This window comes from Theropithecus gelada, chromosome 13 (genome assembly GCF_003255815.1).
Source record: "Theropithecus gelada isolate Dixy chromosome 13, Tgel_1.0, whole genome shotgun sequence".
Taxonomy (NCBI): Eukaryota; Metazoa; Chordata; class Mammalia; order Primates; family Cercopithecidae; genus Theropithecus; species Theropithecus gelada.
The window spans coordinates 62,930,487-62,954,963 of NC_037681.1; the positions used below are offsets into that span (position 1 = coordinate 62,930,487).

At 42.3% G+C, this 24,477-nt stretch overlaps 1 protein-coding gene and 2 pseudogenes across 2 annotated transcripts in view; 1 reads left to right on the forward strand and 2 right to left on the reverse strand.

Moving 5' to 3' along the window:
- KCNG3 (potassium voltage-gated channel modifier subfamily G member 3) overlaps positions 1–24,477 on the reverse strand; it is a 57,170-nt gene that overhangs the window by 12,145 nt on the left and 20,548 nt on the right. The window lies entirely within an intron of this gene.
- Positions 9,678–10,572, reverse strand: LOC112605274 (annotated as a pseudogene).
- On the forward strand, positions 16,444–16,885 carry LOC112604841 (annotated as a pseudogene).

A 24,477-nucleotide genomic window follows, 5' to 3' on the forward strand; every position in this document is an offset into this window, starting at 1 on the left:
AGGTATCACCTTATACCTACAGGATGACTATTATACAAAAAAAAAAAAAAAATCACACCAGAAAAGCACGAGTGTCTACAGCACTGTTGGTAGGATTGTAAAAGGGTGCATCCACTATGCAAAACAGTATGGAGGTTCCTCAAAAAATTAAAAATAGAAATATCACATGCTGCAGTAATCACTCTTCTGGGTACATATCCAAAACAACTGAAAGCAGGGTGTTAAAGAAATATTTGCACACCCACGTTCACAAATACAAAGGAAGCATTACTGACAATAGTTAAGATGTGGAAGCAATCTAAATGTCCACTGACAAAAGAATAAAGAAAATTGGAATATAGCTGGGCGTGGTGGCTCATTTCCCAGCACTTCGGGAGGCTGAGGTGGGTGGATCACCTGAGGTCACGGAGTTCAAGACCAGCCTGGACAACATGGCAAAACCCCATCTCTACTAAAAATATATATATATAAAATACATATAGAATTCGCTGGGCATGGTGGCATGCACCTGTAATTCCAGCTACTTGGGAGGCTGAGGCAAGAGAATTGCTTGAATCGGGAGGCAGAGGTTGCAGTGAGCCAACATTGCACCCCTGCACTCCAGGCCTGGGTGACAGAGCAAAACTCTGTCACACACACACACACAAAAACAACACAGAAATATATATATACAGTGGAATATTATTCAGCCTTAAAAAGAGAGAAAATTGGCTGGGTGCGGTGGCTCACACCTGTAATCCCAGCACTTTGGGAGGCCAAGGCGGGTGGATCATGAGGTCAGGAGATCGAGATCATCCTGGTTAACAATGGTGAAACCTCGTCTCTACTAAAAATACAAAAAAAAAAAAAAAAAAGTAGCCGGGTGTGGTGGCGGGCGGCTGTAGTCCCAGGTACTTGGGAGGCTGAGGCAGGAGAATGGTGTCAACCCAGGAGGCAGAGCTTGCAGTGAGCAGAGATCGCACCACTGCACTCCAGCCTGGGCGACAGAGCGACAACTCCATCTCAAAAAAAAAAAAAAAGAAAGAAAATCAATCTGGGTGCGGTGGCTCATGCCTGTAATCCTAGCACTTTGGGAGGCTGAGGTGGGCAGATCACCTGAGCTAAGGAGTTCGAGACCAGCCTGGCCAACATGGCGAAACCTCGTCTCTACTAAAAGTACAAAAATTAGCCAGGTGTGGTGGTGGGTGTCTATAATCCAAGCTACTCGGGAGGCTGAGGCAGGAGAATCACTTGAACTGGGGAGGCAGAGGTTGCAGTGAGCCGAAATCGTGCCATTGTACTCCAGCCTGGACGAAAGAGCAAGACTCCATCTCAAAAAAAACCAAAAAAAACAAAAAAAAAGGAAATCCTGTTACATGGATGAACCTTGAAGACATTACGTTAAGTGAAATACGTCAGTCACAAAAAGACAAATACTATGTGATTCCACTTATATGAGGTATCTAAAGTACTCAAATTCACAGAAACAGAAAGTAAGATGGTAGTTACAGGCCGTTGGAAAAAGGTAAAAGAGAAGAGTGGTTTGATGGGTACAAAGCTTCAGATTTGCAAGATGAAAAAGCTCTGAAGATCTGTTTCATAACAATATGAATATATTATACTTAACACCACTAAACGGTATACTTAAAAATGGTTAAGATGGCAAATTTTATATTATGTGTATTTTACTACAATTTTAAAGAGCAAACATATGAGCAGTGGTGGAATTCAAATCTATGCCCCCAAGGAGGCTAAAGCCTTAATACACAACGTTTTTATTTTTTATGTTCTTTATATTTTGTAGAACTGAGGTCTCGCTATGTTGCTCAGGCTGGTCTTAAACTCCTGGCCTCCCAAAGTGCTAGAGGCTACACACGTGAGCCACCACACCCAGCACATTAGACTGCTCAGCCACACCACCCATGGGGTCAATGGAAAAACAAAAACAAAGACAGTGCTTTGACATTAATTAATTTTTGACTTACATTCTGCTTAACCTCAGAAGAATTAAAGGAGACTGTTCCTGTCATTAATACCAAACAGAACCTGATTAAAATTTAATATTACAAGGACAACTATGAAAATTAATACACAAAACAGCTGTGGCTGGCCCCAATGGTTCATGTCTGTAATCCTAACATTTTGGGAGGCCAAGGCAGGAGAATTGCTTGAGCCCAGGAGATCTTGGAATATGGTGAGATCTCACAATATAGTCAGATCTCATCTCTACTAAAAATTTTCAAAAAATTAGCCAGCGTGGGGCATGTGCCTGTAGTCCAGTTACTTGGGAGGCTGAGGTGGGAGGATCACTTGGGCCCAGCAGCTTGAGGCTGCAGTGAGCTATGACTGTACCATTATACTCCAGACTGGGCAACAGACCAAAATCCTGTCTCTTGAAAAAAACAAAAATAAAAAATAAAAAAATTATATGTGTGTATATATATACATGCACAGCTGAAAGCTGAGTCTGAATAGCTGACTGGAAAAAGCTAAATGAATTACACAAGCAATAGGCCAACACAGAAAACCACCTAAAGTAATACACGTGTATTTATTATATACCTATATTATGTGCATAGTTATAATACATTTAAAATAATATATAGTATATTTTAAATACAGTACAATATCACAATGTGTAATGATATAAAATAAGGAAATGTTATATGAATCCAAACCCCAATAATTTTGTTACTTATTAATTATATTTACACTGGAATAGAATTTTAAGATAAAACTTAACAGTTTTGGCAGGCAAAAAATGAAATGTATTTATAACTTCTTTGAAGCCATAAATATTGACACATCAGTATAAGATGAAAGGCATAGACTGCAATCACTTTTTAAGTCCTCCAAAAATAATACGGCCCGGTGCAGTGGCTCACACCTGTTAAGCCCAGCACTTTAGGAGGCCAAAGCAGGAGGATCACTTGAGCTTAGTAGTTCGAGATCAGTCTGGGCAACATGTCAAAACCCTATCTCTACAAAAAATACAAAAATTAGCCAGGCATGATGGTGCGTGCCTGCAGTCCCAGTTACTTGGGAGGCTGAGGAGGCGCACCTGAGCCCAGGGCTGCAGTGAGCCATGATCGCACCACTATATTCCAGCCTAAGCAAGAGTAAGACCAGTCTCAAAAAACAACAACAACAAAAAAGATTGTGACCATTATTATTATTACTACAAACCATATCTGAGCTCAGAGCCTTCCATTTACAAAAGTTCAGTTCAAGTCCAATTTTAAAACATTCTAAAAGAAAGTAAAAAGTATGCCCAACTAGAAGAGCAATCACCACAATCGAGTCAGCAGCAGCTTAAATCAGCCTTAACAACCCCAGGAGTGCCACAAAAGGAAAAGTTACCCTTCTTACTCGAAGCCTTTGGATTTAAATGTACAAAGCATTTCCAATCACATTTCTAACAGGCATGTACAATGTAATAACACGAAGCACAATAAAAATTTCCAACAAACTGCACATCAACAGCCACTTCATTACCTAGAGTCTTTCATGTCCTTATAAGAGTTTTTCTCCACAACAATTGGTTAAATGGGAAAAAAAAAAAGTAGGGTTTTTTGAAAGAAAAAAACATGATTTTTTTCTTACACACTTTAATTATCTTACAGAGAAAAAATCTATACCATTTGTACCTCTTTATCTTCCAACCTAGATCAATAATAAATGAAAACACATAATTGAACACTTATTCAAGTTCCAAATATCTTTCTATAAATTTACATACTAATTCATTTAATTCTCACAACTGTATGCAATAGGTTTTGTTATGATCCCCACCTACAAATGAGGAAACTAAGCCAAAGAGAAGTAACTAGTGGTCAAGTGCAGTAGCTCATGCCTGTAATCCCAGCACTTTGGGAGGCCAAGAACGGCAGACTGCTCAGGCAGACTGCCTGAGCCCTGAGTTCAAGACCAGCCTGGGCAATATGACGAAACTCCATCTCTGCAAAATACAGAAAAAAAAAAAATTAGCCAAGCATGGGGGCACGCGCCTGTACCCCCAGCAACCTGGGAGGCCAAGGTAAAAGGGTTCCTTGAGCCCAGGAAGGTTGAAGCTAAAGTGAGCTGTGATTGTGCCACTGCACTCCAGCTGGGCGACACAGAGACTTTGTGTCAAAAAAAAAGAGAGAAGTAACTAAATCATGTCACACAGATAATAAATGACAGGTTAATAATATTTACAAGGCTGGCCAGGCACAGTGGCTCATGCCTATAATCCTAGCACTTGGGGAGGCCGAGGCAAGCAGATCACACACACACACACGCAAGGCTGGGCACAGTGGCTCATGCCTGTGATCCCAACACTTTGGGAGGCCAAGGCAGGAGGATCACTTGGGCCCAGGAGTTCGAGGCTGCAGTGAGCTATGATCACACCACTGCACTCCAGCCTGGGCAACAGAGTGAGACTCTATCTCTAAAAAAAAGAAAAGAAAAAAAAAATGTACAAAGCTAGGTGTGGTGGCATGCACCTGTAGTCTCCCAGCTACCTGAGAGACTGAGGAAGGAAGATCACTTGAGCTCAGGCTTCAAAACCGGCCTGAGCAATATAGTGAAACCCCTCATCTCAATATATAAATAAATAAATTTTAAACAAACAAAACATATGTACTCACTGACTAAGTCATACCTTGAATCACGCCTGGGATGCATGGATGTCCCTATACAGCTACAGTCAAAGTGTGTGTTAATTTTTACGTTCCTCACTTGATACCATTTTGTTTCCTCATGCTCACGTTTGGATGGCCATTTCATTAGGACATGTGGCAGGACAAGGATAATGATAAATGAAAAGTTCACTCTCTCAAAGTCATTGGGATTGGCCACAGAGAGCTGGGTTCCTCCCACAGTTTTTTTTTTGTTTGTTTTTGTTTTTGAGACGGAGTCTGGCTCTGTCGCCCAGGCTGGAGTGCAGTGGCCGGATCTCAGCTCACTGCAAGCTCCGCCTCCCGGGTTCCCGCCATTCTCCTGCCTCAGCCTCCCGAGTAGCTGGGACTACAGGCGCCCGCCACCGCGCCCGGCTAGTTTTTTGTATTTTTTAGTAGAGACGGGGTTTCACCGTGTTAGCCAGGATGGTCTCGATCTCCTGACCTCGTGATCCGCCCGTCTCGGCCTCCCAAAGTGCTGGGATTACAGGCTTGAGCCACCGCGCCCGGCCCCTCCCACAGTTTTTAAGGGGCTGCTATTATTCTACCGGATCTCTTTTCTTCCTGCAATCGCCTCCACCTTTGCTTTTCTCACTTTCCCTTAGCACACAGGAACACGGGGCTATCACCCTTGCCTGAGGAATCTGGCTTCTGCCTCCTAAACACAGTTTACCCTCTGTGGTTCCTCTGTCCTCTGTTTTGGCAACAGAGGTACCAGATCCACGTTCTCTCTTTATTGGGAAACAGGGACTGATGACTGTCTACAAAGAAACAATCAAGTTTCTGACTGCAAATGCAAAGACAACAATACCTGCCCTGCTAAGACACGCTATCCATCATACATAAATCTCCACCAAAGTGTATTTCTGTGAAAAATTACAGGCAATTACTACAAATAACCCTTATCTTCTTCAACTCCTTTTGGCATAATTCAATATTCAACCCAAATACATGACTTAAGTGCATCGTAGTGTCTGCAGTGTAGCCTGAGGTACTGTCTTGCAAGGAGCTCTGTCCCGCTAGTGTGAGTTTGTAGAGACAGACTCTAAAACCTCAGAAAGAAGCAACATAGGAGACCCCATTACTTAAAAAAAAAAAACAAACACAAGAACCTCAGGAAGAAACAGTTTTGATATTATGTCATTGTGGTAGGCTTCTGTTTCTTAAACCTTTAGAGATGAAGAACTGAGACCATTCAACACACAAGAGAAGACAGAATGGCCGGACACCTGAAATCCCAGCACTTTGGGAGGCCAAGGTGGGTGGATTACCTGAGGTCAGGAGTTTGAGACAAGCCCGACCAACATGGTGAAACCCCGACTCTACTAAAAATACAAAATTAGCTGGGTGTGGTGGCACGTGCCTGTAATCCCAGATACTCGGGAGGCTTAGGCAGGAGAATCGCTTGAACCCAGAATGTGGAGGTTACAGTGAGCCAAGATCGCGCCATGGCGCTCCAGACTGGGCAACAAGAGCAAAAAAAAAGAGAGAGAGAGAGAGAAGACAGAATGGTATTATGGTATTATGACCCCCCAAATACCCAGCCCCATTCACCATCGGCCCAAAGCCAGTTCCGCCCCGCTCCACACCCTCATCTACTTCCCTCATGTCCTATTTTGAAATAAATCTCAGATTGTGCATTTATCCCAGAGTCCTTTCTCACCCGCCCTGCCTGGCAAGTCAACTAATGTGCACTAAGGAGGCACGAAATGTGCATGGCTTCAGTCTGAGTCTCCTGAGACAGGTCACTTGTAGCCAGGATGATGCAATGTCCTGGAGTCAGGATGGGATGACATATTAACTTGGATGTGGCTGTAAGCCCATGGAGCCCATTAATTCATTCATCATGCAACAAAGCTCATGAGTGAGTGCCTACTGTATGTCAGGCCACAGAGAGGTATATAAAGATAAATTAAAAATAGAACTTAAAAATAGTTATGTAAGATGTTATCAGCCGGGTGCAGTGGCTCACGCCTGTAATCCCAGCACTTTGGGAGGACGAGGCAGGCAGATCAAGAGGTCAGGAGATGGAGACCATCCTGGCTAACATGGTGAAACCCTGTCTCTACTAAAAGTACAAAAAATTAGCCAGGCATGGTGGCGGACACCTGTAGTCCCAGCTACTCAGGAGGCTGAGGTGGGAGAATGGTGTGAAGCTGGGAGGTGGAGTTTGCAGTGAGCTGAGATCACACCACTGCACTCCAGCCTGGGCAACAGAGCAAGACCCCATCTCAAAAAAAAAAAAAAAAGATGTTATCACTGGGGAAACCAGATGAAGGGTAAAACCGAACTCTCTGTGCTGTTTTTGCAACTTCTTGTGAGTGTAAAACTATTTCAAGCCAGGCAAAGTGGCTCACATCTGTAATCCCAGCACTTTGGGAGGCTGAGATGGGAGGACTTCTTGAAGCCAGGAGTACGAGACCAGCATGGACAACATAGTGAGACCCCCATCTCTACAAAAAAAAAATAGCAGGCATGATAGCACATGCCTGTAGCCCTAGCTACTCAGGAGGTGGGAGAATTGCCTGTACCCAGGAGTTTGAGGCTGCAGTGAGTCATGATTGTACCACTGCATTCCAGCCTGGGCAACAAAGCAAGACTCTGTCTCTAAATATAAATAGGTTAATTAATTAATTAATAATTGTTCAATCATTTCAAAATAAAAGGATTTTAAAAAGAAGATAAAACAGACTGAAAATTTGCAACCCAGCAAAGGGTAAGATATACCCTCCCTAACAACAAACCTATCCTTAAAAACTCAAAAATAGAATGTAGAAAGTAATAAAAGCTATAATTGATATGTGTTAAGTTCAGAAGAAGATAAGTTTTTCTTCATCTGGGAGATGACGGAAGGCTTCTTTGAGAAAGTGGCAATTTAATTTGGCATGGAAAGACCAGCACAAGCAAAATCAGGAAAGTGCCAGATACCTGATGAAGTGAAAACAACTACATTTAAAAAGTTAACAAAACAAAACACGGATGTGAGCAGATGCCCTACATAGATTAAACAGGTGCGCGACACTGGGCCAGTGCCCAGTGTTTTAGGCTTCCCCTAAATGGAACGGCAAGTGAAGAAAACAAAAGGTACCTCGAAATATCTTACTACAAAAAATGGCCCCTCTGACTATTCCTTTGATTTTCTTAACTGATAAAAAGGTAGACATCATCTTCTAGGAGCTAATTTACACAAAGAATTTCATCCATCCCATGTATCAGTGTTCGTGTTCATTACCCTCTAATAGAGGGCTTGGGCTGCTTTTCCCTTAGCTCCGAACCAGCTCCGTGGACAAACCAGAGGTATTTCTGTGTGTGCCTTGCCTGAGGCTCTTGAGAGTCGGAGACATCATCTCTTTCTGACTGACCCAGAAATCAGGATGCGCTTCTCTTCACCAGAGCCAGGGAGTGTGTTTTCAGAAGACTACCCTGCTGTAGGGGACATATACACACAGGCAAAGGGATCAAAAATCTGTGGTTCTGACACTCGCTGCTAAAAACTTTCCAGAGATGACAGCAGCAGAAACTCAGGCCTGACATCACCTGTGGTCCCCAGCCCCACACTCTCCACTCTGGGTGGGCCCCCTTAATCTTCAGGTGCCACAATCCCTTCCTGCACCTTCACCACTACCCCAGCGTACATGTATTTGCTTAAATAATGCTACAAGAAGATCAATCTCAATAATCTGTTCCTATTCCATATATGACTACCATGTGGGTTCTATTCCTTTTTTACTTAACTGGCCATTCATTAGTAAAAGAATTATGAGACTGGAAAGGATATCAAGATCTACCTCTTCAAACAAGATCATCTTACAAAAAGTGATAACAATTCTTTTATTTAAGAGTATTTTACCATTTTTGCTTCAAGATAGTTTTTATCTACAGAACAACTTGGGAAGATGAATATCAACAAATGATATTTTTAATTTTTTGAGGTTTCAATAGTTTATTCAAGTTTTATTTTAAGTGATGTTAATTACAGCACTTGAAGGGGAGGATCTAATTCCACACAATATGACTCTAAAATGTACCCATTAAACTGCTAAAAAATAAATTGAGTGGTGAGAATGCAACAGAAGTCCAATTTAGATTCTAAGTGTTGTCACCATGTGATTACAATCACACAACCTCTCCCCAGCTTATAGCTAGAGCTCCTGGAAGCTATTTCATACTCTGGTGCAAGGGCAAAAAAGCACAACACAAGAAAGAATTCAGTACTGAATTACTGGCTTCATCAGATCCACCCTCTCCACCCCAAAATGGTACAACAGAAGCAGCTGTCACGCCCTGCAGACCTTTTGGTATAAGAGAGGTGATGAAGGACTGGGATGGAAACAGGTCATGAAGATCTGTCTAAAAAGGTCCCTCAACCGGGTGCGGTGGCTCACGCCTGTAATCCCAGCACTTTGGATCACTTGAGGTCAGGAGTTGGAGAACAGCCTGGTCAACATGTTTAAACCCCGTCTCTACTAAAAATACAAAAATTAGCAGGGCATGGTGGCATGTGCCTATAATCCTAGCTACTGGAGAGGCTGAGGCACAAGAATCACTTGAACCCAGGAGGCGGAGGTTGCAGTGAGTTGAGATCACAGCACTGCACTCCAGCCTGGGCGACAGAGTGAGACTCTGTCTCAAAAATAAATAAATAAATAAATAAAATAAAAAAGTCTTTGTCAGGTGAATTTGTACACACTATGATGCAATGAGCCTCTCATCAACTGGGGTTAGGAAACCAAGGTTCAATTATCAGAAAGTTACAGTTTCATTCATTTATTCAATACAAATTTACAAAGTGCCTATACATAATCAGCTTCCACTTGCAGCCATTTCTAGATTTTTTTAAAACCTGGCATCTCTAGAAGGGCTACCAAATTCCCCCCAAGTCTACAGCTAAAAGGACCTTTTTTGGAATTGGGTTTCTTCTGTATCTCTGAAAAGATAGCACTCTTTTTGAATCATCTTTAACCTGGAGGTCTAGCATGAAATTTAGCAATACTTGCATCTCAGATATATGTTAAAAGATACATTAAATTCTGAAGGTAGCTATACTGCAAAATAGTTAAAATTAAACAACTGTACAGTATTCGTTTGTGCTTGAAATTCTAGTCCTGAACCAAGCTCATGGCCACCAGCATGGACGTTCTTGCCATCCAGTTGAGCTGACAGCATCAGCTTCATACTTGGCTTTATGATCTGAGTCTATCCTAAACCTGTCAGGCTAGGGTTGTACACTTTAGCCAAGAAGCAGGCATCAGGGTCCATCTGATACTTGCCTGCTGTTCTGAAGTGAGTGTTACTGTTTCCTGATGTCCAGGCAAGCTTAACAGCAGTCTCCAACTTCTTATTCACCTCTGGGAAATAGAGGTGCCAAAATCTGCCCTGTCATTCACATAAGTATGAAGCTGGAATTCATCAGTCTTGTAGCCAAGAGTAAAGTTTCTCTGGGTCTCTTAAAACTCTGCAGTCTCAAAATTCATCCAGTAGCCAGCCAGTCAGCCCTCATAACCCAGCACTACAGCACCCCAGATTGAAGGTCCAGCGATGTCAAAATCCACAGTGCAACCCAGGTTGATATGCTCCTGCCTATAGCGGGTTTCGATTTTAGCATTTTTCTCCCCCCAGTGTTAGGTGAGAAGTGATGAATCGAAGGTCAGCTTCAGTCCACATGCAAGCTGATCCTCCATGCAATCTCGGTGCCCAATGTGTGGTGTTTCATTTCTCCGTAATCGTCAAGTCATATCTGGTCCATCTGTACTTGGTTCACAGGCTGCCAGTCACCTTGGTGGCCTCAGTGTTGGGCTGAGCCTGAGTTTGTAAATTCCAATCCATTCTCAGATTTTGTTTTCAAATCAAGTTTTATTAAGCCAAATCCATAGCCCTTGGTGAACACATCCCTGGCAGATTTGCCAAGTTCAGCGTACGTGGGAGGCATAACCATCTTCTGCTCAGAGGCGGTGGCAGCGGGCTCAGTGGTGGCAGTGGGCTTGGTGGTGGCTGCAGCGGGGGCTGCCTCAACAAATGACATTTTTGAAAAGTAAAGTAGTTCATGCTGATATCATTATTTGCTATTTCCTAACCACAGGTAACTAATTTGTCCAGTGCTCAACTCAGATTATTTTTACTTAACTAGGTACTCACTGCAAACATCAGGACAATGATACTTCTACGCTCAAAAAGTTTCCAATATGTACATTAAAACAAGTTGCCCAGGTTGGTCTAGAACTGCTGGCCTCAAGTGATCCACCTGCCTTGGCCTCCCAAAGTGCTCGGATTACAGACCATGAGCCACTGAGCCCAGCCAAAACAAAAGATTTAATCAAAGTATGGATATTTCAAAGTATCTAGCCTATAAGGTCTTCCTGAAACAATAAGCTAAGTGTTTTAATCTACAGCCATGAATACAAAAACATTCGCAGTACTAAAAGCAGCAATACCCAAATAATCCGAGTACTGAGGTATTGCTGACTCCTAACTCTCCACAGATAAGAGCTAAAATTCATGAGTTATCATCCAAGGCTTCAGATCTGCCACTCTCCGCCTTGTACCATCTGCTCCAACTAATGGAAACTAACACAGTCCCCAGTCTTCTCACGCCTCTTGCCTTTGCACATCTACCCTCCCTTCTTGGCCAACATCAACCAGGCTTTCAAGGCTGAGCTCAAGCATCACCACCCCAGGGAATCCTTATCTTAGGTCCACTAGCATGGCTGAGTTTCTCCCTGGTGTTCCTACAGCAGCCAGTGCTTATCTCTAGCAGTGCACATAGCACATCATGTAGTGGTTGTACATTTAGCTGTCTGTCTCTCCAGCTAGGAAGCAAGAGGGGCTGTGTGTCTTTAAAAAAACAAAAACAAAAAAAAACAACAACAAAACACTATATTGCCTAATCATGGCACTTAAGAGGTACTCAGAAAATATGTTGTTGGACTAAATTAATGGTACAATAAATTTTATCGTTAGAGAGTTCAACTGTTTTATCAGTCTAATGGAATATTTAGGACAAAATGATATATCTGGTGTATTGATTTAAAAAATAACAATTAGAGATAACGCATTACTATCCTTACTTCATACCACACACAAAAATTAATGAGAATGAGTGTAGTACTAAAAGTGAAAACTTTAAGATTTTATTTTTTTAAGAGTATTTAATTTCTTTCCTTTTTCCTTCCTTCCCTCCTTCCTTCCTTTCTTCCTTTCTTTCTTCGTTCCTTCCTTCCTTCCTTCTTTCTTTCTTTCTTTCTTTTTTTTGAAACAGGGTTTGGCTCTGTTGCTCAGGCTGGAGTGCAGTGGCACGATCACGGCTCACTGCAGCCTCTACCTCCCAGGCTCAGGTGATCCTCCCACCTCAGTCTCCCAAGTAGCTGGGAATACAGGTGTGCACCACCACACCCAATTAGTTTTTGTATGTTTAGTGGAGATGGGATTTCGCCATGTTGCCCAGGGTGGTCTTGAACTCCTGGGCTCAGGTGATCCACCCACCTCAGCCTCCCAAAGTGCTGGGATTACAGGAGTGAGCTATTGTGCTCAACCTATAAAGATTTTAGAAGAAAACATAGGAGTAATGTTTGTGACTAAGAAAGTAGGCAAACTTTTTTATATACAGCACAAAAAGTAGTAATCATGAAGGAAAACACTGACTGATAAATTAGACTTCACCAAAATTTAAAACTTTAGTATAGTAAAAGACACCACTAAGAAAATGAATAGACAAACCAGAAATTAGAGGAAAATATTCACAACATATTTATCTGACAAAGGACTAGTATCCAGATTGTACAAAGAACTCCTAAAACTCAATAGCAAAAAAACCCATTTTTTAAAAAAATAGGCTATGTGGACAAACATTTCACATAATAAATTATGTAAAAAGCCAATAAGCTAATGAAAACGATGATCAACTCTTTGCCATCAGAGAAATTAAAACCACAATGAGATATTACTACACTCCAGACAGAATAACTAAAATTTGCAAAACCAGTAACACCGAGTTTGTGAAGTAACTGAAACCGTATATAGTCATACACCACATAAAGGCATTTCTGTCAACAATGGATCGTATGTATGACGGTAGTTCCATGAGATAATACTACTGCATTTTTACTATACCTTTTCTCTGTTTAGGTATGTTAAATACACAAATAGGCCAGGCACAATGACTCACACCTGTAATCCCAACACCTTGGGAGGCCGAGATAGGCAGATTATCTGAGGTCAGGAGTTCGAGACCAGCCTGGTCAACATGGTGAAACCCTGTCTCTAACAAAAATACAAAAATTAGTCAGGCGTGGTGGTGCCTGCCTGTAATCCCAGCTACTCGGGAAGCTGAGGCAGAAGAATCGTTTGAAATCAGGAGGCAAAGGTTGCAGTAAGCCAAGATCGTGTGTCACTGCACTCCAGCCTCAGTGACAGAGACTCTGTTTCAAAAAAAAAAACAAGAAATACAATACACAAGTATTTACCACTGTGTTATAACTGCCTACAGTATTCAGTAGATTCTGCATAAGTGCGTGGCCTAGGAGCAACAGGCTACACCATACAACCTAAGTGGTGAGGTATGTAGCAGGCAGTACCATCTAGGTTTGTGTGAGGATGCTCTACGATGTTCACAGAGCAAGGAAACCTCCTAAGCATCTCCCGACGTTACGCGACTGTATACTCCTGGTGGGAGTACAGAATGGTAGATTGGTACAAAAGTTAATTGTGGTTTTTGCCATGAGGATTAGTAGCAAAAACCGCAAATACTTTTCCCTTTTTTTCTGAGGCGGAGTCTCGCTCTGTCACCCAGGCTGGAGTGCAGTGGTGCGATCTCTGCTCACTGCAACCTCCGCCACCTGGGTTCAAGTGATTCTCCTGCCTCAGCCTCCCTGGTAGCTGGGATTACAGGCACCCACCACCATGTCTGGCTAATTTTTGTATTTTTAGTAGAGACAGAGTTTCAACACGTTGGCCGGGCTGGTCTCCAACTCCTGACCTCAGGTGATCCGCCTGCCTCGGCCTCCTAAGGTGCTGAGATTACAGGCATAAGCCACTGCGCCCAGCCAAAAACAGACCTTTCATAAAAACATAAAAATACATTAAACCACTCTGTGAAGATAAATGCGAAAATTTAGGTGAAATGGAAAATTTCCCAGAAAAATGAATCAGACCAAAATTTGCAGTTTTTGAATAACTGGAAAAACTGAATGGTCCTAAAATCATGAAAAAAAATGAATCTACACTTTGACATCTATTCACCAAAAGATGCACACCAGGTCCAGATGATTTTACAGGCAAGTTCTATCAAATACCAAGCATGCATAGCCCCTATTTTATATAACACTATCCCAAATAATTTAAAAAGCAGTCACCAGCTCATTTTAAAAAGTCAGTGAAAGGCCAGGCACAGCAGCTCACACCTGTAATCCCAGCACTTTGGGAGGCCAAGGTGGGCGGATAACTTGAGGTCAGGAGTGCAAGACCAGCCTGGCCAACATGGTGAAAACCAGTCTCTACTAAAAATACAAAAATGAGCCAGGCATGGTGGCGCATGCCTGTAATCCCAGCTACTCGGGAGGCTAAGGCAGAAGAATTACTTGAATCCAGGAGGTGGAGGTTACAGTGAACTGAAATCGTGCCACTGCACTCCAGCCTGGGTGACAGAGTGAGACTCTGTCTCAAAAAAAAAAAAAAAAAAAGTTAGTGAAATCATGGCCAGGTGTGATGGCTGTAATCTCAGCACTTTGGGAGGCCAAGGCAGGCAGACTGCTTGAGCCCAGGAGTTCAAGACCAGCCTGGACAACATAGCTAAACTCTTGTCTCTTCAAAAAATATAAAAATTAGCCAGGCATGGTAGCATGCACCTGTAGTCCTAGCTACTGGGGAGCTAAGGTGGGAAGATCACCTGAGCCTAGAGAGGTTGATGCTGCAGTGAGCCATTATCATGCCACTGCACACCAGCCTGGGTGACAGAATGAGACCCTGTCTCAAAACATAAATAAATAAATAAATAAGTTACTGAAATCTTGATACCAAACCCAGACAGTATAAGAGAGAAAAACTGTAGGCCAATCTCACTTAGAAACACAGATGCAAAAATTCTACATAAATTAGCAAATGTGATCCAAAAATGCATTTTAAAATAAAAATAAAAAGACAAGAATGCCAGCTGTCACCATTTCTCATCAGTACAACTCTAAAGGGTTTAACCACTGCAGCAAGACAAAAGTATTATAAAGGTTGCAAAGACCGTCTTTATTTCCAGATAGTATCACTGTTTACATTACAACAAAAACAGACCCTTTGAATTATTAGAATAAATGAAAAGTACAGGTGCTCTTTGACATACAATGAAGTTAAATTCCAATAAACTCATCATAAAATCAAAAAATCTTAAATTGAACCATCATAAATTAGGAACAGTCTATACTGCTACAAGTAAGATGAAGGTACAAAATCAACTATACAGCTATATCAGCAAAAGGCAGAAACTGTAATTTTTATAAAGGATATAATTAGCAATAGCAACACAAGTTATAAGGCACCTAGATATAAATCTAACAAAAGATATAAGATAATTTTTAGATGAAAATAATAAAACTTTATTGAAAGACATTAAAGAATAGTAGAGTAAGTGGAATTATATACTATGTTCATGGATAATAAAACTAAATAATGTAAAAATGCCAACTCTCAGGCTGGGCACAGTGTCTCACACCTGTAATATCAGCACTTTGGGAGGCTGAGGTGGGTGGATCACGAGGTCAGGAGTTCAAGACCAACCTGGCCAAGATGGTGAAACCCCGTCTCTACTAAAAATACAAAAAAAAAAAAAAAAAAAAGCTGGGCGTGGTAGCAGATGCCTGTAATCTCAACTACTTGGGAGGCTGAGGCAGAGAATTGCTTGAACCTGGGAGGTGGAGGTTTCAGTGAGCCAACATTGTGCCACTGCACTACAGCCTGGGTGACAGAGCGAGACCCATCTCAAAAAAACAAGCCAACTCTCCAAATTAATCCATAAATTTAATGCAAAAAATTTTAGTGTAATGTGATCAAAATTCCCAAGGGTTTTCATGGAAATTAATAAGCTGATTATATTTCAGTAATTAAGACAGTATAGTGTTGATGCTGGAATTAATAAGATGGTGGGCTGGGCCCGGTGGCTCACACCTGTAATCCCAGCACCCTGGCAAGCCGAGCCAGCTGGATCACCTGAGGTCAGGAGTTGGAGACCAGCCTGACCAACATGGGGAAACCCCGTCTCTACTAAAAATACAAAAATTAGCCAGGCGTGGTGGTGCGCACCTGTAATCCCACTCACTCAGGAGGCTGAGGCAGAAGAATCACTTGAACCCAGGAGGCAGAGGTTGCAGTGAGCCAAGATCGCGCCATTGCACTCCAGCCTGGGTAACAAAGCAAGACTCTTTCCAAAAAAAAAAAAAAAAAAAAAAAAACAGGATAGTGGACCTAGAAGTAGATCCTCATGCCCAAAGAAACAAGATATATGGCAAATGAGGCTCTTCAGATTAGTGAAGTACATACTGGACTATTCTGTAGTGCTGAGGAAAGTGTTATCCACATGAATAAAATTAAATTCCTCACATAATAATTATAGGTGGACTAAAGACTCAATTTGAAATGTAAAAGTTAATTATTTATAAATATATTTAAAACTTTAAAGAAAACATGAAACAATCTTTATGATCTTGGAGACAATATCGGATGTTTTCTCAGATAAGTTAAAAATCACACCAATCATAAAGAAAACAATTGATAAATTTGTCTGTTAAAATGTATAGCTTCTTCCTTTAGCTGCCTGACTGCTGCCATCATGGGTCGCATGCATGCTCCCAGGAAGGGCCTGTCCCAGTTGGCTCTGCCCTATCTCTGCAGCATCACCAGTTGGCTGAAGCTGACATCTGATGAAATGAAGGAGACTTACAAACTGGCCAACAAGGCCTGACTCCTTCACAAATCAGTGTGATCCGGGGAGACTCACATGGTGTTGCACAAGTACGTTTTGTGACAGGCAATAAAATCTTAAGAATTCTTAAGTCCAAAGGACTTGCTCCTCATCTCGCTGAAGATCTCTACCATTTAATTAAGAAAGCAGTCACTGTTCAAAAGCATCTTGAGAGGAACAGAAAGGATAAGGATGCTAAATTCTGATTCTGAGTTTGATTCACCATTTGGCTTGATATTATAAGACAAAGCGAGTCCTCCCTCCCAATTGGAAATATGAGTCATCTACAGCCTCTGTCCTTGTCGCATAAATTTGTCTATGTACTCAAGCAATAAAATAACTGTTTAAATTTTTTAAAAATGTACAGATTCTATAAGCCTCAAAACACCATAAACAAAGTAAAAATACCAGCCACAGTCAGAAAGATACTTGCAGTCAGGCATGGTAGCTCATGCCTGTAATCCAGACACTTCGAGGTCAGTACAGGAGGACTGCAGGAGTTCGAGACCAGCCTGGGCAACACAGTAAGACCCTGTTTCTACAGATATTTTAAAATAAATAAATAAAAGAAGATATCTGCAATGTACAATCAGTACCTAGGATGTATAATCAACCATTAAGAAAAAGGAAAGTCAGGATCAGGCGGGTGGCTCACAACTGTAATCCCAGCACTTTGGGAGGCTGAGACAGGCAGATGGCTTGAGCCCAGGAGTTTGAAACCAGCCTGGGCAACATAGTGGGACCCTGTCTCTACAAAAAAAATACAAAAATTAGCCAGGCGTGGTTGCGTATGTCTGTAGTCCCAGGTACTCAGGAGGTTGACGTGGGAGGCTGAGGCTGCAGTGAGCCATGGTCACGTCACTGCACTCCAGCCTGGGCAACAGAACAAGACCTTGTCTCAAAACAAAAAAAAAAAAAAGTGGGAGGGGGCCAGGTAGGGTGGCTCTCACACCTGTAATCCCAGCGCTTTGGGAGGCAAAAGTGGAAGGATAGCTTGAGGATCGAGACCAGCCTGGGCAACACAGTGAGATCCTAACTCTACAAAAAATGTTTAAATTAGCCAGGAGTGGTGGTAAATGCCTGTGGCACCAGCTACTTGGAAAGCTGAGGCTAGAGGATCACTTGAGCCCAGGGCTTCAAGGCTGCAGTGCGCTATGATCGTGCCACTGCACTTCAGTCTGGGCAACAGAGTGAGACTGTCTCAATAAAATGTATATATATATGTATATATATATACACACACAAACACACACATTAACACACAAATTTGGACACAAATGTTTATAGCAGTCATAATAATCAAAAAGTAAAAACAATACAAATATTCAACTGATGAATGGGTAAACAAAATGTTATATAACCATACAATATATTATTATCCAATCATAAAAGGAATGAAATACCACATGGATGAATCTTGATAATAAACTAAGTGAAAGTAGCCAGACACAAAAGGATCCATGTTGTATAACTGTATTCATATGAAATGTCCAGAATAGGCAAAGCCATGGAGATAGAGAGCAGATGGTTGTCAGGGTATGCGAGGAGGGGGAACAGGGTATGACTACTAACAAGTAGGTTTCTTTTTGGGGTGATGAAAATGTTCTGGAATACTGATGATAGTTGTACAATGTAGTGCAATGATAAAAGCCACCAAATTGCATACTTGAAATGGTAAATTTTGTTATGTGAATTATATCTCGAATTTTAAAAAAGGAATAGACAATACAAACAACATGCAGACAAATGTTTTTAAACATTATGCTGATCAAATGAAGCCAGACATGAGGCTGGGTGCAGTGGCTCATGCTTGTAATCCTAGCACTTTGGGAGACTGAGGTGGGAGAATTGCTTTAGTCCAGGAGGTTGAGGCTGCAGTAAGCCATGACTGCACCACTGCACTCCAGCCTAAGTGACACAACAAGACCCTGTATCTCAAAAAAAAAAAAAAGAAAAAGAAAAAGAAAAAAGAAAAAGAAAGAAAGAAAAAAGAAAAAAGCAAGATATATTTCATATCTACCAGATTAGCAAAGTGTTAAAGTCTGACGACATGTAGAAATGGCAAGGATATTGAGCAACAGGACTTCTACTCACTACTGTTAAGAATATAATTCAGTAGAACTACTCTGGAGAGCTATTTAGCAACATCGAGGAGAGATGTGCATCCTTTTCAATACAGCAACTCCAATCCTAGGTAGATGCATTAAAGAAAGTCTCCAACATGTGCACTGAGACACAAACAAAACTATCCATTGCAGCACTACAGTAATAGCAAAATTTCTATGAACAAAAGAACAAATAAATCAATGCCTACTACATTACAGTTAAAATGCAAGGGCTACAGCCATAGAAATCAAACATGAACATGAAGTTGAACTAAAAAGGCAAGCTGCGGACTCCATTGATTACACCATTTATAAAAACAGTTTATGTAAAACAATGCTATATTTTGAGTACATAATCATATATTAAATGTATTTTTAAGTATATGGGAATAACATCAAAGTCAGGAGAGTGCCACTTTCTGTGGAAAATGAAGGGATTTCACTGGGAAAGAGGTACTCAGTACCTTGAGTACCAGGAGTCCTTTTGAGACAAGGACTCATGCTGTCGCCCAGGCTGGAGTGCACTGGCACGATCTCGGCCTACTGCAACCTCTGCCTCTTGGGTTCCCGCGATTCTCCCACCTCAGCCTCCCCAGTAGCTGGGACTACAGGCATGTGCCAAAACGCCCAGCTAATTTTTGTATTTTTTGGTAAAGACAGAGTTTTACCATGTTGCCCAGGCTGGTCTCAAACTATTGACCTCGGGTGATCCACCCGCCTCGGCCTCCCAAAGTGCTGGGATTACAGACTCAAAGATATTTTTTGAGACGGAGTCTTGCTCTGTCGCCGAGGATGGAGTGGAGTGGCGCAATCTCGGCTCACTGCAAGCTTCGCTTCCTGGGTTCACTCCATTCTCCTGCCTCAGCCTCCCGAGTAGCTGGGACTACAGGCGCCCACCACTACGCCTAGCTAATTTTTTTGTATTTTTTAGTAGAGACGGGGTTTCACCGTGTTAGCCAGGATGGTCTCCATCTCCTGACCTCTTGATCTGCCCACCTCGGCCTCCCAAAGTGCTTGATTACAGGTGTGAGCCACCACGCCCGGCCCTCAATGATATTTGTAATGTTCTGTTTCTTGAATTGGGTAGTGGGTAAACAGGTGTTCATTGTGTTATCATCTATTGTTTTTTATATGCCTGAAAGACTTTATAATGACCTTTATGTGTAATTTCCTCTTCTACCTTTGTAAGGCATGTGTTGGATTTTTTTTGGTTTTTTTGTTGTTGTTGTTTTGAGACAGGGTCTTACTCTGTGTCTCACTCTGTCTCCCAGGCTGGAGTTCAGTGGCGCGACTTCAGCTCACCGCAACCCCGGCCTCCCAGGTTCAAGTGATTCTCCTGCCTCAGCCTCTTGAGTAGCTGGGACTACAGGCACGCACCACCATGCCTGACTAATTTTTGTATTTTTAGTAAAGATAGGTTTTCACCATGTTGGCCAGGCTGGTCTCTAACTCCTGACCTCAAGTGATCTGCCTGCCTCAGCCTCCCAAAGTGCTGGGATTACAGGAGTGAGCCAGCATGCCTGGCTATAAAGCATATGTTTCCTTTATTTCACAGATTGATTTGTTCTGCTTCTTAGGTTTTTGATAGATGTAGTCAAGAAAAACACATTTTGATTGGCATAAGGAATTCAGTTTTTAAATGTTTAAATTTTGCTTTATTTTCAACACTTATATAAAAAAAAAATCTTCAGAGCATTTGCTGTAATGGCTTAGCACCAACATTTAAATAAATTATTCAGGTTAGGCCAGGCGCGGTGGCTCATACCTGTAATCCCACCACTTTGGGAGGCAGAGGCGGCTGGATCACTTGAGGTCAGGAGTTCGAGACCAGTCTGGCCAACATGGTGAAATCCCATCTCTACTAAAAATACAAAAATTAGCTGGGTGTGGTGGCACACACCTGCAGTCCCAGCTATTTGCGAGGCTGAGAAAGGAGAATCACTTGAACCCGGGAGGCAGAGGTTGCAGTGAGCCAAGATCGCACCACTGTACTCCAGCCTGGGGGACAGAGCGAGACTCTGTCTGAAAAAAAAAAAAAAATTATACAGGTTGATTGAGGAATAGGGACAATTTGTTTTAAAAGACCACTGTATATTGTACTGTCAGCTAATAAAACTTAATTTTTATCTTTCTAAGGGTTGAAAAATTATGCTTTTTCACTTACTTGGTTCCAAAATGACGTATATAACAATAAATATCAATTGAAGCCAATTTGGCCCTTAATTTGATGCTTGAGATGTGACTCAAAGTTCCCCATACATCATTACAAAGATGGAGCTGCTGCTGCACAAAAAGAAATGGAGTTTCTGGGCTGGGCGTGGTGGCTCATGCCTGTAATCCCAGCACTTTGGGAGGCCGACGTGGGTGGATCATGAGGTCGGGAGTTTGAGAACAGCCTGGCCAACATAGTGAAACTCCATCTCTACTAAAATTACAAAGATTAGCTGCGTGTGGAGACCCATGCCTGTAATCCAGATACTTGGGAGGCTGAGGCAGGAGAATCGCTTAAACCCGGGAGGTGGAGGTTGCAGTGAGTTGAGATCATGCCATTGCACTCCAGCCTGGGCGACAGGGCAAGACTCCGTCTCAAAAAAAAAAAGAAGAAATGGAGTTTCTGCTGGGCATGGTGGCTCACACCTGTAATCCCAGCACTTTGGGAGGCCAAGATCGGTGGATGACCAGAAGCTCAAGACCAGCCTGACCAACAGGACAAAATCCCATCTCTACTAAAAATACAAAAAAAAAAAAAAAAATTAGCCAGGCATGGTGGTGTGCACCTGTAATCCCAGCTACTTGGGAGGCTAAGGCAGGAGAATCACATAAACCCTGAAGGCAGAGGTTGCAGCGAGCCAAGATCGCACCATTACATTCCAGCCTGGGCAACAAGAGTGAAATTCTGTCTGAAAAAAAAAAAAAGGCTGGGTGCAGTGGCTCACACCTGTAATCCTAGCACTTTGCAGAGCCAAGGTGGGCGGATCGTGAGGTCAGAAGTTAGAGACGAGCCTGGCCAATATAGTGAAACCCTGTCTCTACTGAAAATACAAAAATTAGCTGGGCATGGTGGTGCACACCTGTAGTCCCAGCTACTCAGGAGGCTGAGGCAGGAGAATCGCTTCAACCCAGAAGGCAGAGGTTGCAATGAACCAAGATCACACCACTGCACTCCAGCCTGGTCGACCGAGCGACACTCCATCTAAAAAAAAAACGAAAAAGAAAAAAAGAAATGGAGTTTCCGCCAAGCACACAAGCTCTGTGATCTGACCTGGGCCAATTCCCCTTGGCCACATTAAGTCAGTCACTGGACTTCTCTATCACCTTGCCTGTAACCTAAGATACTAATAACCTAAGAGGGTTTTGTATGAATCAGGCAGTTTATGTCACTGGTGTGCATGAGTGAGGAGTGCCAAAATATTTATTTTACCTACTCCCATCTAACACACATAAGGAACTGTGCACAACACAAAGGTGCTCACGAGATGGCATGCAGACTGTGGTCTTACTGTTTCAGAGAGTTTCATTTAAATGGAAAAAAATGGAGGTGTTTCCATTTTTCTTCCAAATGCATTATGACATCATATTATGCAAACATATCCTTAGGGATCACAAATAATGACTCATAATAAGTAAACGAATAAAGGGGTGGATAAAATTCTGCCATGAAGTCTCTTCTAAGAATAATTTTATAAAAGTCAAAATCTTAATGCTGGCTGGGCACAGTGGCTCACGCCTGTAATCCCAGCACTTTGGGAGGCTGAGGTGGGTGGATCACTTGAGGTCAGGACTTTGAGACCACTCTGGCTAACGTGGCAAAACCTTGTCTCTATTAAAAATACAAAAATTAGCCAGGTGTGGTGGCACGCACCTGTAGTCCCAGCTACTCGGGAGGCTGAGGCACAAGAATCGCTTGAACCCAGGAGGTGGAGGTAGAAGTGAGCCAAGACTGCGCCACTGCACTCCAGCCTGGGCAACAAAGCAAGACCCTGTCTCAAAAAAAAAAAAAAAAAAGCTTAATGTTATCCCCAGGCTTTTCAATATTATGATCTAGGGTTTAAATGCTTCCTTGGTATACTGTCCCCACCTATAAAAACTAGAGTTACTTAACATGTCAATTGGGGAGCTGCTGTCCAACCTGATGCCCCCTTGCTGACCATCCTTATCTTCTGACTCTTGGTGACACTATTTTGACTTAGTGACCTATAGTAGTGGGATCCCACAGCCAGGGCTATAGCACACTAAAGGTACAGTGGTCTCCAAACTTTCTGCTGATCCCTGAAAGGAATTCAGAAAAACTATGTATCCTGTACATTTTTATTCTGTATAGTTGCAAAGGATGCAAATTCTGACAAATGCAACATTTAAAAAATCAAACTGCAGCTGGGTGCAGTGGCTCGTGCCTGTAATCTCAGGACTTTGGAAGGCCGAGGCAGGAGGATCATGAGGTCAGGAAATCAAGACCATCCTGGCTAACACCATGAAACCCCATCTCTACTAAAAATACAAAAAATTAGCCGGGCATGGTGGTGGGCGCCTGTAGTCCTAGCTACTTGGGAGGCTGAGGCAGGAGAATGGCATGAATCTGGGAGGCGGAGCTTGCAGTGAGCCAAGATCGCGCCACTGCACTCCAGCCTGGGCAACAGAGCAAGACTCCGTCTCAAAAAATAAACAAATAAATAAATAAAACTTGCTGGGTGCGGTGGCTCATGCCTGTAATCCCAGCACTTTGGGAGGCCGAGGAGAGCAGATCATGAGGTCAGGAATTCGAGACCAGCCTGGCCAATATGGTGAAACCCCATCTCTGCTAAAAATACAAAAATTAGTCGGGTGTAGTGGCATGCACCTGTAATCCCAGCTACTGGGGAGGCTGAGGCAGGAGAATTGCTTGAACCCAGGAGGCAGAGATTGCAGTAAGCCGAGATTGTGCTATTGCACTCCAGCTCTGGGCAACAGAGCAAGACTTCATCTCGGGGGGAAAAAAAAACTGTTTGGCCAGGCATGGTGGCTCATGCCTGTAATCCCAGTACTCTGGAAGGCTGAGGTGGGCAAATCACCTGAGATCAGGAGTTCGAGACCAGCCTGGCCAACGTGGTGAAACCCGTCTCTACTAAAAATACAAAAATTAGCTGGGTGTTGTGGTGCATGCCTGTAATCCCAGCTACTCGGGAGGCTGAGGCACAAGAATCACTTGAACCCAGGAAGCAGAAGTTGCAGTGAACCAAGAGGGCGCCACTGCACTCCAGCCTGGCAACAGAGCAAGACTCCATCTCAAAAGAAAAAATAAATAAATATATTTTAAAAACTGTTTTGAATCCAAATATTATGTTTTGATATACCTACCAACTCTAATTTTTAAAAATATATACTAATCTTTAACAGAAAATTTACATTGCTACTTTTTCTCATATACTTTGTATTTCCATTCTGCTTCCCCCACTTAATTTTGCCCTGATACATTTTTTAAACATTTGTCAAATTTTATCAAATCTCACACTTAAGTTTTATACACTACATGTAATTTTCACCTAAAAATTTTTGTTGTAAAACAAAAAGAGAATAAAATATGGACAAATTAAAGAGAACACATAAAGTGGAATTCTTTTGTTCTGATGAATCCTTTGAAAGCAATAGGTTTGGGAGGAGCCAGCCTGCCTCACTCCAGTGGCAGCTGACCTAATGTACACAATTTCTGCAAACTAATCATAATTAGACCAGGCTACACAAGGGAAAGGAAGCCACCTTATTTTCTCTCTTCTCATCACTGTGTCCTTAGCACACAGTACACAGGTGTTCAGTATATTTG